The sequence below is a fragment of the Diabrotica virgifera genome, chromosome 2, assembly GCF_917563875.1.
Source record: "Diabrotica virgifera virgifera chromosome 2, PGI_DIABVI_V3a".
Lineage (NCBI taxonomy): Eukaryota > Metazoa > Arthropoda > Insecta > Coleoptera > Chrysomelidae > Diabrotica > Diabrotica virgifera.
This window is the reverse complement of record NC_065444.1, coordinates 19,910,703-19,927,590: the sequence shown is the minus strand read 5'-3', so window position 1 is coordinate 19,927,590 and position 16,888 is coordinate 19,910,703. Positions and strand designations below refer to the sequence as shown.

The following is a 16,888-nucleotide window of genomic DNA, read 5'->3' as shown; positions in this document are numbered from 1 at the left end:
ACGACTTCACAAGTTTCTTGACTCGTGTATATATTGTTTATATGATCTGTAAGTTTCATCGGTTCAAAGTCCTTATTATTGAAAGGGCTGTAGTTAAAATGGGTTGAACGAGTCACTGATCACGAATGTATGCAAATTTAGAAACACCAAAACTTAATCAATTTTTGTCTAACAGAAAAACAAAAAAATACGTGATATTCAGAAAAGCAAATTTGACTTTTTTTTGTTTTTCGAGATTTTTGGTATCTCTAACAATTTTTAAGCTTATTGCTTACTATTTTGAAAAAAAGCATATTTTTGAAAATTTAAATTTTTAAAAATTTTATTTTGAAACCAAATTTTTTCAAAAATAAGCACTGTGAATCGATGAAACTTACAGATTATATAAACACAACAAAAGTAAAATAATTTGTGGAGCGGTAACGATTAATTTAATTTAAGTTGCTAATTAGGGGGTGGTCTTCCCAATTTTTTTGCAAAAACAAAAGGGACCAACTTTATTTTAGAGTAACTTGCTTAAATTTAATGCTAGAAACTTTTTGTAAAAACAGAAATAAAGCTTTCTTTAAAAACTTTGAAAAAGTTATAATAGGTTTTCCCCAAAAAGTGCTTAATTTTTTGGATACTTCACGTCGAAATATTCTATTTGAAATTTGGTAAATATGAATCTATTTTTCATTGGCTATAAGTCTGGTTCTACGAGATCATGAGATCTAACACGTACAACATTTTTTTTACTTTCTTATAGGCTATATTTTTGTTAAGAACGTTTTTTGACAAAATACTTATTTTTTGAGTTATTTGACAAAAACCGTCTAAAAATGTGGTTATTTTGTTGAAAAATGAACATATTTACTTGCAAATAACTCGAAAAGTGTTGACTTGGCGAGGAAGCTCTATAGAACAAAAGTTATTTAAAATTAGTCAGTTTACCCATTTCCGGACCTATTTTGGACATATATTTTTTCACCCCCAAGAGGGGGTGAAAGTCACCACCAGGGCAAAAGCACACATCGGCACTATATCACTTTTTTTCTTTGACATGTAAGCTATACGTATGCCAAATTTCATGTCAATCCAAGCGGTTCTTTAACATTTAGAGCAAAAACCGTGAAAGAATGGACTATAGTTGATTTTTTCTTGAACAGAAGTATATTTGCACGAGACAGTAATTACTGTGCAGATAACAATATATTCCTAGAAATAATGGCAACTTGTCTGTTACATTACATAGTAACAAATTACGGAAAAAGACCCGGCAGTTAACAAAAATATTATTTCTAATAAAACAACATTTCTATTTTTAATGAAAAAATGATATTATATGCAATAACGTATACAGTTTGTTTATTTTTTATTGTATTCTGTTACATACTGTAACAGTCTAATAATAGGAAATATTTGCTGATTCAAATGTATTTTGCACTGTTAACACTAGAGTTTCTTTAAACAAACCTTTTTAAATTGGAAAAATCGGTCAGTTTTATGTTAATTTTTAATGCTATAATTATTATAATCGAAAATTGTGTATTTTTATTTTACTGATTTATTAGTACGTTCTTTAAAGGTCAAATATTGCAAAACTTCTAAATTTTAAAGAACCGCTTGGATTGACATGAAATTTGGCATACACATAGCTAACAATTCAAAGAAAAAAAGTGATATTGTGCCGATGTGTGCTTTTGTCCTAGGGGCGAGTTTCACCCCTTTTGGGGGTGAAAAATATATGTTCGAATTAAATCCGGAAATGGATAAAATGATTAATTCTTAGCAACTTTTGTTTTATAAAGTTTTTTCACCAAGTTAATACTTTTCGAGTTATTTGCGAGTGAATATGTTAATTTTTCTACAAAATAACCACGTTTTCAGACGGTTTTTCGCAAATAACTCAAAAAGTAAGTATTTGGTCGAAAAAAAATTCTCATCAAAAATATAGCACGTAAAAAGTGAAAAACATGGTGTATATATTAGGTCACTATATCTAGTAGAAGCAGAGTTATAGCTAATGAAAAATAATTTCATATTCGTCAAATTCCAAATCGAATATTTTAACGTGCCGTAACCAAAAAACAAAGCACTTTTTTTGGGGAAAACTCATTTTAACTTTTTTAAAGTGTTTAAAAAAATGCTTATTTTTGTTTAAAAATAATTTATCATCAAAAGTAAACAAGTTACGCTCAAAATAAAGTTGGTCCCTTTTCTTTGGTAAGAAATCGAGAAAATCTCCCTCTAATTAGCATCTCAAATGACCTTAATTGTTACCACTTCACAAGTTTTTTACTCGCGTATGTATTGATCATATGATCTGTAAGTTTCATCGGTTCAAAGTCCTTATTTTTGAAAGAGCTGTAGTTAAAAGGTTTTGAACGAGTCACTTATCACGAGGGTATGCAAATTTAGAAACACCGAACTTAACCAATTTTTGTCTTACAGAAAAACAAAAAATAAAAAAATATTCAGAAAAGTAAAGCAGACTTTTTTATTGTACAACATTTTTGCTATCTCTAACAATTTTTAAGTTATTTTGAAAAATTGAAAAAAAGCATTTTTTTCAAAATTAAAATTTTTAAAAATTTTATTTTAAAACCAATTTTCTTCAAAAATAAGCACTTTGAATCGATGAAACTTACAGATCATATAAACACAACATAAGTAAAGTAACTTGTGAAACAGTAATGATTAATTTCATTTAAGTTACTAATTGGAGGGTGATCTTCCTGATTTTTTTTTTGCCAAGACAAAAGGGACCAACTTTATTTTGAGCGTAACTTGCTTACATTTGATGCTAGATTTTTTTTAAAACAGAAATAAAGCTTTTTTTAAACGTTTTAAAAAGTTGTAATGTGTTTTCCCCAAGAATGCTTCATTATTTGGATATTTCACATTGAATTGTTCTATTTAGAATTTTTCGAATATGAACCTATTTTTCATTAGCTATAACTCTGCTTTTGCTAGGTATAAAGACCTAATATATACACCGTTTTTTCACACTTTTAGATTGGCTATAGTTTTGATAATAATATTTTTTTCAACCCGTCTGAAAAACCGTCTGAAAACTTGGTTATCTATTTTGCTGAAAAATGGACATTTTCACTTGCAAATAACTCGAAAAGTATTGATTTGGTGAAAAAACTTTATAGAACAAAAGTTGCTTAGAATTAGTCAATTTATCCATTTCGGGACTTATCTTGGACATATATTTTTTTTACCCCCGAGATGGGGTTAAACTCACCCCCAGGGCAAAAGCACACATCGGCACCATATCACTTTTTTTTCTTTGACATGTTAGATATGCGTACGCAAAATTTCATGTCAATCCAAGCGGTTCTTTAAAATTTACAACAAAAAACCGTGAAAGAATGTACTATACAGGGTGTCCCGAAAAGATTGGTCATAAATTATACCGCACATTCTGGGGTCAAAAATAGTTCGATTGAACCCAACTTACCTCAGTACAAATGTGCACATAAAAAAAGTTACAGCCCTTTGAAATTACAAAATGAAAATCGCTTTTTTTCAATATATCGAAAACTATTACAGATTTTTTATTGAAAACGGACATGTATCATTCTTATATCAGAGACATCATAAAACAAAATTATAGTGAAATTCGTCCACCCCATAAAAATTTTATGGGGGTTTTGTTCGCTTAAGCCCCCCCAAACTTTTGTGTACGTTCCAATTAATTCATTATTGTGGTACCATTAGTTAAAAACAAAATTTTTAAAACTTTTTTTGTCTCCTATTATTTTTTCGATAATCCAGTTTTTATCGAGATGCGGCTTTGTTTTTAATATACTTACATAAAAAAATTTTTCTGAGGGTTTTGCTCCTTTAAACCCCCCAAATGTTTGTGTACGTTCTAATTAAACTATTATTGTGGTACCATTAGTTAAACACAGTGTTTTTAAAACTTTTTTGTCTCTTAGTCTTTTTTTGATAAGTCACCTTTTATTGAGGTGTGTCACAGACATCTAAAGGTGGGAAACTATGTAATGTAATGTTAATTATTAATACGTTTATAACGATAATTTCCACCTCCACTAGTTTCACCTTTTTTTTGTTTCGCAATGTATTATGTTTTCCATCTTTTCAGCTATTTTTAGCCGGTTTTTAGCGTGCTCATTACTGTATTATAAAGTTAAAGTTATTAAAATAAATTCAAAGTTTTTGAGTTATTAAAGGTCAAAAATTTAAATTTTTCGTGAGAACAATGCATGTTTTTAACCGATTTTTCATAAATAACCGAAGTTTTTACAAAAAAGTTATAATTACCAAAATTGAAGCTAATAAAAAACGAAATAGACTTCTAACTAGAAAAATCTTTTAATGTTAACTAAAAGTGAGTTATATTATAGGTAATTGAACATATATTTTTTTCTACGGGTACCCAATACCCAAATCCAAGTATTCAAGCTTAAATAACGGGAAAATTATGCATTTCGTAACATAAACTTATTAAACATCTGTCAAAGTGCTTATAAATGTCTATCAAATGAGCCCCCGAACAAGTTGATAGCATTAAAATTTATGCTCCAAAAATTTTTCAAAAAAATGTTATTGTTTTTTTTTTATCTCACAATAAAACACTGAAAAACGTTTGTTTTCTATACTTCCACAAAATTTATTACAACTATGTTATTACTACAGCTGTTTCGGCAAAGTGCCTTTCTCAAGTGTTTTTTTTTTAGATTACTACGTTAATTTTTAAGATATCGGCTTCACCTAAAAACCATTTCAAAGGTAATTCCAAGAGGTATTAAACCTTGTTGAATTTAATTTTTTGAACCCCTTACTTTTTTAGAAATAAAAGGTTAAATGGCCCCGGTTACATGGTTCTCGCAGCAAAATTTAAGCTTTAAATGTTTCGATCTCGGTTATTTTTTACCCTACAGAAATAGAAAAAAATTAAAATATTTGATACAGAAAAAACTATAATTTGGTTATATATCATTTTTTACGTATATTGAGTATTTTTGAAATTATTATCAAAAGAACATGAAAATTACGATAATTTTAAAAATTCTGATTTTTTTGAATTATATCTATTTTTCAACAATATGCACTCTAAACCGGTCAAAATTGTTGAAATCATTACTTATGCTAATATAAAGAAATTTTTGTAAGGCTTACTATAAATTTTAATTTTTGTGGAAATGGCGTATGTTTTATTTTTCACTTTTTCTTAAAAAAATCGAAAGGGTTTTCTTATTTTCAGTAGTAATTGCACAAGAGCTCTGAAATTATTGAATTTTTCCCGAGTGACACTTTGACAGTTTTAATTTCACGAGCCGAAGCAAGTGAAATTATGTCAAAATGTCACGAGAGCAAAAATTCTATATTAATTTCAGAGGTCGAGTGCAATTTGTTGCGATTATTTCATGAATAAAACTGTTCAAAACCAAAATTTTATTGTAATTTATTTATGTAAGTACCATTAAACACACAGTTTTTATAAATATTTGACGATTGAAAGTCATCACTTTTATAATTTTTAAAACATTAATTGTCATTAATATCACTGAATGTATTTTTTCGTAGCAACGAAGGGCATCTGACGTAATATACTTAACGACGGGAGATTATCAAAAATTATCGATTTAATTCAGATTTCTGTAGCTTTCTATTAGTCAGAATCTCCAATGAATGAAATAATCATCATAATTTGCTTAATTTTGATGCTATTAACTTCTTCTGGAGCTCATTTGATAGATATTCCGAAATACTTTGACAAGTGTTTTGCAGATGCATTTTATAAAATCCATCGTTTTCCCGGTCTTTAAGCTTGAATACTCAGATTTGAGTACTCGTCGAAAAAAATATACATTAAATTATCTATATCTCACATTGAATTAACACTAGTTTAGTTCTTAAGTGAGGAATGTATTCAGTTTTTTATTGTCTTTAATTTTGGTAATAATAGTTTTTGAGTTATACTTGAAAAATTGCTTTAAACCATGCATTTTTTTACGAAAAAATAAAATCTTTGATCTTTAATAACTCAAAAAGTATCGATTTATATTAATAACTTTATATAACAAATTTTGCTTAGAATTTATCCGTCTATCGATTTGTGGTATTATTTTTAATAAAATAATTTTCACCCACGAAAAGGGGTGGTATCCACCCCCAGGGTAAAAGCGCAAGTTATGATCATGTCATTTTTATTCATTGAGGTATCCTGTAACTACTCACCAATTTTCATGAAAATCGATGGAGGTTCAACGAAATCGGAGGCGAAAACCTTCATTAACTGCACTATTTAAGATTTTAAAGTAAACAGTCCCAATTCCTTGGGGGGTCGTGTTTGATGCCATTCGATAGATTTTTGCCATAAATTCCAAGTTGAATAATTTATGACATAACAAGTTATTAATACGTACTTTTTGTTTGTCATACAGTTTATAGTTCATAGTTTTTTTTTAATTGACGTTGTTGTTAAGCCAAAGTGAATTAAACAGTGGTAAAAAAATAAGTGATAGGAAAAACAATTGCAATTTGAATTTTAAAATGGGATGATTCGAACATTTTGCGATGTTTGCAATGCATTTATTAATAAATATCCTCATGCAGACCTGCAGAGCTAGTAATAGGCGAGCGGCACACCCCTAATTTAAGGCTTAGAAATCGAAAAAGCGACCATGATAGGTGAATGGCAAATTTTTGTCATTCTTTATATTTTCGAGGTAGCTGAATCCGAATATGAAGTTTATTTTTATCTAGAATTGGTGGAACATGGTCAAAAATAAAATTTTATGCAAAATTTGTAACAACTAGCTTTGTGCAAAATGTTGAAACAAATTATAAGGGGAGCTGGTAATTTTTAACATTTTGTCGTCAGATTTCGTTAGTTTCATGTTTACTTAAAATAGTTAAGTGACAAACTTAATCAAGACAGCAATATAACATAATACATGAAGATGTTTCCTGGAAAATGTCAAGTCAAAATATGCAATAGGAAAAAAGTTGTGTGACTTTACAGACGAGTCACACTCCCCCCAAAAAACGCTTATTTCTCGAGATACTGACCACGGTGTAGAGAATGGCTAATTTTTATCTTATTTTATGTTTTTGATGGTACTTAAAACGAAAATGAGGTTAATTTTGAATTTTAGGAGAGACATTGTCAAAATCGCAATTTTACCCTAAAAATAAAAAAAAATGAAATAACGTTTTTTTAATTAAAAGTTGCACCATTTTTTCTCTATAAAACAATTTTATTCCTTATACCCCATATTTTAACATAGACTTGATTAAAAAGTTAAATTTCAAATTTTGTCACTCAACTTTTGCGATTAAACTTTGCAATTCACGAATCTACACCTTTTTCTTTAAACGATTCATAACTTTTATCATAATAAGACAAAACGATTGAAACAGGTACCATTGTCTTCAGAAAGGCAACAAATATATACTTTAAAGATTTCAAAAAAAAAAAAAAAAATTTAAATGGAACAGAGTTGTAGTGAGTTAAACGCAAAAAATGTGATTTCATTTTTTTTTATTTTTAGGGTAAAATTGCGATTTTGACAATGTTCCCCCACATAATATAATTCAAAATAAACCTAATTTTCGTTTTCAGCAGCATCAAAAACATAAAGTATGACCAAAACTAGCCATTCACCGCACCGTGGTCATCACACCACACAGTAACTAGAGAAATAAGCGTTTGTTGGCTTTGGAAAATTACTTAATAAAATCAGTAGCCAATTGTGTCTGAGTTTAGTGAACCGACTATATCAGGGATGTTTATGTAGTTTTTGGTTTAAAATTTTGTTTATTATTATTTGTTCGTCGTATCCATTTTATATTGTTATTTGTTTAGTGGTATTAAATTGTATCTCGAGGTTATTTTGTTTTTACTTTGAAAGAATTACTCCCCATTATGATTGTCATTATGATGCCACTGTCCATAATTATTTCAACGAAATATTGCTAACTCAATGGACTGGGAGAAGGGATTTTATACAATGGCCGTCTATGTCACCAGACCTTACTCAGCTGGATTTTTTGTAAGGAACATAATAAATCAAACGTATTGTCACATGACCCAATACTATCGAAGAACTGAAGGAAAGATTTTGAAACAAATTCTTGAAATCGTGTTTCGTGTGTAAGGAAATTTTAATTTGAGCATCTTATTTAACTTGAGCATCTTTGAATTTTAAGGCCTTGTATCTCAAGATTTCTTCAAGATTTTCGAACCTCAGTAACAATGTAATCTTTCATTCCGCGTTTAAATTTTTCAAAAATACTTATTAGTTTTCTCAGGATTCGAATAAAATGAATGCATTTAAATAGCATTGGATCAATATTTTGTGCCTACTCTCTTAAAGTAAAACTACTGAAATTTGAGATTTTTTAAATAGTGTTTTTAAATTGTGGGTGAAAAAACGTGATATAATTCAGGAATTTTTGAAACCTATCAGGTGTTGTAAAGAACGATGCCAGGAATAACTTATACTAAAATGTGACCAAAAATATTGTGAGCTTTTTTTTTAATTGCGATTTAATTTGTTAAATTTGCAATTTTTAAAGATTTTTAATTTTACAGCTTAGGATATTAATTTTAGAGAAAAGCTTTTTGATAGAAAGTTAAAATAAGTATTTATAAAATATTCTCAAAATAAGTACCCACAACTGGTACATGATCAAGTAAAATCTTTTCTATATTTAACTTGTCCTGTAATCTTCACTGCTAGAAACATTACCCATTACCATTGCGATCTGGGAATAAAACTAGTTTGTTAGGCTACTTGTACTAAAAAACCGGTACTGGTAATTACATTCCTTTCAGGAATTACCCATCATTCGGTACTCCCCCTTAGTGCATATTTATAGAAACATGAAGAACTAAAATAAGAAGACGCACAAAATTCTTGCCTAACGAGAAGACAATAATTTTATATACAGGGTGGCCAGAAAGTAATGATAATAATGTTTTAAGACCGTGTCAATAACTGTTGACATTCCGTCATTCAGGAAACTGCTGACACTGTGTATTTTCAACAAAATAACACTCCATTCATGTTGCTTTCGCTAACTCCAACCGCCTGAATGAAATTTTCCCGGACCGATGAATTAGCCGAAGTTCTCAAAGCTATCCTCCACCAATGCCTTGGCCGCCAAAAAGTCCAGATTTGACAACGCCGGACAATGCACAGTGGGGTTTCATTAAAGAGGACGTTAGAAAATGGGATAATATATCATTTTGAATGAGAGGAGGATGACAAAAATGTCATTATAACAAGTTATTTTGATTAAAAACAAGTTTTTGATAAAATTTTAGTGTAGAAAACGTTAAAATACCGTTTTTTACATTTTTCTCCATTCCCAAAATACGTGTCCTTCGATTTGACTAAAAATTTGCCCACAGTCAAAACACAGGACTTTAAGTGGTTAAAAGAATTTGTATAGTTTTGCAATAGCAGAATTTGGAGGCGTTCAATGTTTTATGACAGAATTACTGTATCGTTCGCTTATTTAATTACATAAATGAGTTCCCCGTTGATTATTATTCCATATAGCTACCTCTCAAGTGCATTTTTAAATATCTCGTCCGAGTAAACATTGAACAATGTTGGAGACAAAATGCAACCTTGTCTGACTCTCTTGTCCAAAATACAACCACTCTTTCTATGGAGGATTCATTGGTATCCAATTTTTACGATGGCAGTTTGTCTCTAGTACCAATTTTTAATTACACGAACATACGTTTGTCATCTATTCCTATATTTTTTAAGGGCTGCATTAATTTTACATGCTGTACTTTATCGAATACCTTTCGAAGTCCACGAAGCAGGCAAATACATCTTTTCTTTGAACACGGCAGTTTTGTAATATAAAATTTAGCGCAAAAAATATCTTCCTGGTTCCCATAGCATTTCTGAAACTAAATTGGGATTCCTCGAAATCCTTCTTTGCATTTGATTTTAATTGTGCAGTATTCTTGGTAAAATCTTAAGAGTATGACTTATTAGGCTAATTAATTGATATTCTTAGCATTTTCTAGCATTTTGTTCAACATTGTGTTCAAATTACAGGAGAAGTGTCACCTATTGTTTTAACATAAGGGTTGAAAAACAAACATGTTTTTTTAATTTTATGCAAAACACATGTTTTTTTTGTTTTAAACGTTTTCTTTTTGTTTTAAACATGTTTTATTTTGTTTTTAAATTTTACGTTTTAAACAAATAAAACATTTTTAAAACACATGTTTTTTAAAAAAAATTGATTGGACTGGAATTATGGTGCGGCTGTAGTTTCGTGTTGCAACGAAATTGAAAATGGTTATTCATTTTTGATTTACATGTTTTTTATTTTCTAACATTTTTTGTTTTGTTTTAAACACGCGTTTTTTATTTTAAATTGTATGTTTTAAACAAATAAGACTTAGAAAAAACATTGTTTAAATCATATTTTCTTAAACATAATATTAATAATTTTGATTTTAACTTTTCTTTGCCATAATAGATAAGAAAACCAATTGCAATTAGGAGCTATCGCCTGGGGAAACCCAGACTTACTATTTATAAATTCACATTGCAAGTTAGCTATTATTGCAAGAACGCCTACTGTAAGTTATTTTGTGGTGTTTAGTATTTTTTTGAAACATGCAAATGGCGAATTTGTATACATGATGCGAAGTAGCGTATGGAAATGGCTTTGACCTCAGCTCATTTTTTGCCAAATTTGCTTGATAAGCATTTTAGTGGAAATAAACTTACCATCCATCCATTATAAATTATCATCCAGGAGCATTGTCAATTATTATTAATGACCAGGAAAAGTGTGTACCCTTTAAACCATATAAGTTTTCTAAACATTTAATTGAGAATGTAATATGTACCAGAGACTTGGTGGCGTTCTACAGCTCCACACAGCTAATTCATTGTCAGCCAACATAGAAAGACTCTTCTCCTCAACATACGGTTTGTCATTCCAAACTACGTAATCGACTAGGCAATGTCAAAGCTGCTTAAGTTGGTTTCAATTTTTAAAGAGCTTAATTGCATTAGTGATGACGTGACTGATCAGATATCACATTGATAATTTTAGATTACAAGATTACTGTGAGACTGGAACAGTTTTGAGAAATTTATTAACTCTTGTATGCAAAATGTTTTAAGTTTTCCAATTTTTGTTAAGTTCCGGTTATTAATAAATAAATAATATGTATGTTGAAAAATTTTTATAATATATTTGAGAATTTTTTTCCTATTTATTTATTATCTTAATCAAGACAATGAAAAAAAAACGCTTGTTTAATTTAAGTGTTTTAAACATGTTTTAAACTGTTTTAAACAAAAAGTGTTTTAAACATTAACACATGTTTAATATCCCATATGTATTTACCTCCTATCCGCGACATAGTCTAGTTATGTCTAAACGAAATGTCTTGAAGGGTCCCTCGACGAGAAGAAGCAAGTGACCCTGTCTTATTCCTACCTTAACTCCTGAATACAATATTTGCAATATTAACAACCACCTTTATGGTAACGTTTCCTTATCTGTCTTATTTTTGTTTTGTTTTATATTTTTAAATGTATTTAGATTTTAAAATATTTATTGTGACTGGCTGAGTGGCGACAGCCCATGCCAAAAAAAAACACATGTTTAAAACCTGTTTAAAACAGTTGTTTAAAACAAAATTTTTAAAACGAAACAAACCTGTTTAACATTCTGCCAGAACACAATGTGCAGTAAAAAACATGTATTAGATCTCTTCAATACAATTTATTTATAAGTTCCCAGTGTCATGGTTACAAGCAACTATTATTCCTATACTCAATAAATGTATATTATAATAGCTAGGTAGCAACTGGGACAAAATTGAAATACAAATTTGCATATATTAATTTATTTCAATAAATTTACAATTTACAATAACTAAATTAAGTAACCGAATTCTAATTACATTGTTCCCCATTGTTCATCGAAAGAATAACGTCCCTAAAATAGAATTGAGAAGGACACGGCCTCGATTGGAGGACGTGTTGTCCAGTGGAATCCACCACAAGTAGCACCACGGACAGAGCTCTCTCACTAACTAGTTTTACTGACGACAAGAAGAAAAGTCTGAGGGTGACCTAAGTTCAGCAGTGGACGCGTAAAGGTAGATGATAATAATTAAGTAATAGAGGGTCCATTCCAGTAACTTATGTCTTTGAAATCTGATAATAATAAATCAATTTCAATAGAACCCCATTTCCTTTATCTAATGTAATCAGATATTTTTCTCTACAGTACATTAATGGTAGGGGAGCAAAGTATGCTAAATGTGCAGTCACTCGAGCGCTTTGAGGACCTATTGGGTTGTGAAGAGTATGTCCTGAAACCAAAAAACGTTAAGTAAAGTTTTTCATTTTATTGGCGACTTTCCATTTTTAATTTAATTTTCCATTTCCAACAATCGTTTTTTTAGATTATAGCGCCATCTGTCTATAATGCGAAAAAATGTCTCGAATAAAAGTTACTTATTTTTAGGTAAGGAATCCAAATCTGCAATAAAAAATGGGGGCTCCCATTTAAGATTTCAAAGTAACCTCCCACCTCACCTCCGTGGGGGGTCGTGTTTGGTGCCATTCGATAGATTTATCAAAAATACTGGATAAGTTTATTTTTCAGTTTTTCGATCTGATGTTCATTTCGCGAAATACCGCGGGATTCGTATATAAAATTTTAAATTTACTCCCACCCCTCTTCGTGGGTAGTCGTGTTTGGTATAATTCGATACATTTTTGAAAAATATTGACTGTCATTCATTTCGCGAAATATTCGTTTTTTTCTTGTGAAACTTTGGGACTCACCTATTTCCTTACGCCCCGCATAAATCGTCAGATTTTTAAAATATACACTGTTTTGCATGTACTTAACTTACCTTATCTTAATCTGACGATTTCGAGTTTTTCTAAGGATAGATTTTTTTTCGACCCCCCTTAACGAACTCCACTGCATTAAGAGCAAATATATAGTAGAGGTACATTTTCAGGGTAAAAGGTTTCTGCCCATATAATAATCTGACGCGATCGAGTAACTGCAAAAATCCCCTATGCTCCCCTATCAGAACGTAAATTATTATCCTGATCTTCATATCCGTTCTAGCCATTTTGCTCTTTGCAGTTTTATTTTACAAACTATATCTTCTTTCGTTTCTTTTACCAGCTAATGGTTCCTGCTTTGTCTCGATTCATTTCTATTTATTTTTATTTGTCCATAGATTGCTCTTAGAATTTTCTTTCTAGTATTGCACATTAGTGCCTTAAAAATGTACTTTTTAACATGTATATCATACAATATTTTTTCTACAAACGTCTTATACAGAGTGGCCCAAAAGTCTGGAAACGGGCAATTATCTCGTAAATTGCTAGTCATAATTATACAAAATTTGAGGTATACCTATTTTGGGATACGTAGATTCCATATTTGATATTTGCAATGTTGCCAGATTTGCCGTTTCTCTTATATTATTAGTAACTTTTAATTTTCAAATTTATCACCCTATATTCAGTCATTATTGGAATCTCCTATTCAATACGAGTTCAACCATATGTAACACTTATGATTTTATGTAGTCTGGAAGGTCTTAAATACATAAAACAGTGCAAAATATGTAGATTTTAATAAATTTAAATATTTAAATGTAGAATGCTGTGATTTTGACATTTGTTCACCATTTACATTTTTAACTAAAACTGACAGTAGTTGTGTTTTGAAAAGTTTTGCAAGATAAATTGCTTCTCTAAAATGGCTCTTAATGAAAAAGAACCACTTACTATTCTAATGATGAGAGGATACGGATTCGTTTTGGACAAGGAAAAATGTGTATAATGTTAGTGCTCTAGTTATTATAGTCTTAGGAACTGGTGAGCATTCTTTCCAGTGTATTAATTAGCCCATTATTTCCAACGTACGATAATCTATTACTTTCTGAATTATTGTCTTCATCCCTATGTTATGCGAAATCCTGAACATGACAAAAAATCAAGAAAAATCAAGAAAAAACTTTCACATGCGTGCCTTAAAATTGTACTTTTAACACTTATATCATAAATAACTATTAAATATACATTTTATTTATTGTTAATAAAAATAAAAATTTCTGGCCCAACAATATTTCTATTAAATAATTAATACCTACTTACATTTAAACACTGTAAAATTACATATTATTATTATTAAATTATATTTAGGGGCCCGAAAATTCTGCAGTTCCTCGGGTCTGATTTGAAGTAAAATAAACTCTGGCTGTAGATAAGATAAAGATTACCATGATGATGTGACATTCGTCACGGACAAGATCCATCATATACTTTTTTTGCGACGGGCGCTCCAACTATTGGTTTTTTGCCAAAAATTCAAACAATTCCTAAAGTAGAGGTTTGAGAATATTTTGAGTCTTATGTCTGAACCAGAAAATTGAAACATTTTAAGTAAGATTTGGCAATTATTGCACATTTTTCTCTATTTTACTTTTTATTTTTTTAACCAGATCATAAGGAAGGAAACAAAAGTAATGTAGAAAAGAATGCAGATACACTAACATTATTTGTTGACTATGAAACCACGTGTAGATTAGGTTAGGTCAAGTAAATCACCTGGAAGGTGGGGACAATTTATAAAAGTAAATTTGTTCGATCAATCTAAAGCTTATTCTTTCTACGGATACGCTGTTCGTTTGTACCGTTTTGCTACGCTTTACATTTGGAAGGATACCCACAAGACTAGCTGAGGTAATTCACTTTCATTTTTTCGCGGATCGCGCCACAAGGTAAAAACTGTTAAAACGTGAATGATCTTTTTGTGATTTTTGTGACTGTGATAGTATTTTCGTAGGATAAAAGGTAAGTGATGCTCTTGGTTGGCGTTTTCCTACGCGTTTGTTAGTGGAAGTATTTTTTGAAAATTGCATACAATTTCAGAATAAAAGTTATTTTATGGTTTATGATTTTAAATATAATTGCAAAATATGTTTGTTATATTAAAGACAAATTTACTTTAAAGCCATTTTCTTGCAGCAATTTAATACGTTTAATTATTTTTGGTGGGAATAAGCCAAAATTTTACTTTAAAATTAAGTTTATTTGACGCTTCGATTTCCACTTCGGAAATCATTTTCAAGATATGTTAATGTTTTGTATTTTGAGAATGATTTCAGAAGTGTAAATCGAAATGGCAAATGAAATTAATTTTAAAGTAAAATTGTGGCTTATTCTTACCAAAAATACTAAATTGCAAGAAAACCCAAGATTAAAAATCTTTTTTGTTCATGTTTTCTTTAATATATTTATTTTCTTCATCTTTCGCGACTTTGACTTAAAAAAGATATGATAATTAATGGTCTTGTTTAGATTAGTATTGTCTTTGTTTACGTCTATAATATTAGATTTGTTTACGATATATTTTTTGTCTTTTTGTTGTATTTAAACAATAAACCAGCGGTTCTCAATCTTTTTGAATCATGTACCACCTACAGTTCCTTTTACTATTTTTGGTACCACCTATATTTTTAGATTTTATTACCAAGACTAACTAGGTACTACTATTTTAATTTTTTTTGCGTGTTTTGTGTACCGCCGCAAATAATGATATGTACCACCAGTGGTACATGTACCACAGATTGAGAACCGCTGCTAAACCATATCAACCGCGCAGGGTTATTAGTGGATTTAACAAACAAGAAATACTACATTAAATAGAATTGTATAAGTGGATGTCTTTTAAATCAATTAACACTGTTGAGATTTTTTTGTGAGACCTATTTTGATATCGTCCTCATTGATTCCGTGGGATCTTCTTTCTTCCACGAATTGTGGATAATCAAGCAGTATATGTTTAACGTTCAGTGGATCAGAGCAGCTGGAGCAGATTGATAGAGGTTCTTTTGTTGTTAAGTATTTGAGTGTTAAGGTAGTATGGACAATTCTTAGATGGTTAATGATAACTTGGTTTTTTCTGTTTGAAGGATTATCCAGGACAGTATTGTGCCTCATTTTCCCAATGATTTTGCCATATATTAGTACACTGGATTTTAACCAGATTTCTGATTCTACATACATAGCATTGTTGCCAATTTTTTGATTTTTTGTTTTAGCGTCTATGATATGATATCATAGCGTCTATGATAGATGGCCAGTTTGTCTAGTACAAAATCTCCTTTATTTATTTTATGTTTTTATTGTTGTTCTGAAGCTATTTTTTAATAACATTGTGGCTTATTTCCCACTGTAAAAATTATGTTTTATATTTTATAAATCTGCGTAGTTTTTTCTTAGCAGTTACTTAGCAGTTTTTTCTGAGTCATCATATATTTTATATTACTATCCAATCTATTGTAGATGATGTACATCTATGTCTTTGTGATATGTATATGGGACTGCCACTCGTGGACAAAAGTATAAGGAATATGGGCTCCTCTGATCGTATAGGGTCACTCCGCCTTTTCTTTGTTTTCTTATTTTCTGCCATCTTTCTTCACAGACTGTTGTGTGATTTTGCCCGTTTGGTGATTAAGATCCATTCTTTTCTCTTTTGAGAAACCTTTAAGTATTTATTTGTCTGACTATATCTTCTACATTTATCTGGTTATTTATCTCGTTGTTAAATAATCATTTAAACACGCCTTGGATTTTTTTTATTCGATAGTTCTTCTGAGGATTTTCTTTTCTTTAATCTTTAATTTTTTCTTTTTTTTTCATCTCTATTAGACAGGCGCATTGTCTATCCTAATCCTGCGTAGGTTATGACAGGTCTGATGGCTGTTTGATATATTTTCGTTTTGATGTTTTTACTAATAGATATGTAAAGTTTCATATTCTTTCTTTCAGTAGTTTTTTGTATTTCCAATATGCTCTATTGGCCTCTTTGCCTTTTCAGTTATGTTCAATCT

The 16,888-nt window shown here is 30.0% G+C and overlaps 1 protein-coding gene across 3 annotated transcripts in view; it reads left to right on the top strand.

Annotated features, from left to right (window-relative positions):
* The first annotated feature begins 14,648 nt into the window (after positions 1-14,648).
* Positions 14,649-16,888, top strand: part of LOC126879981 (elongation of very long chain fatty acids protein-like) — a 374,900-nt gene continuing 372,660 nt past the window's right edge. For 2 of the 3 annotated variants that reach the window (XM_050643430.1, XM_050643429.1), the window contains exon 1: positions 14,649-14,843. The gene's annotated coding sequence lies outside the window, so the exon portion shown is untranslated. The remainder of the gene's footprint in view (positions 14,844-16,888) is intronic. The other variant, XM_050643432.1, reaches the window with a different exon arrangement.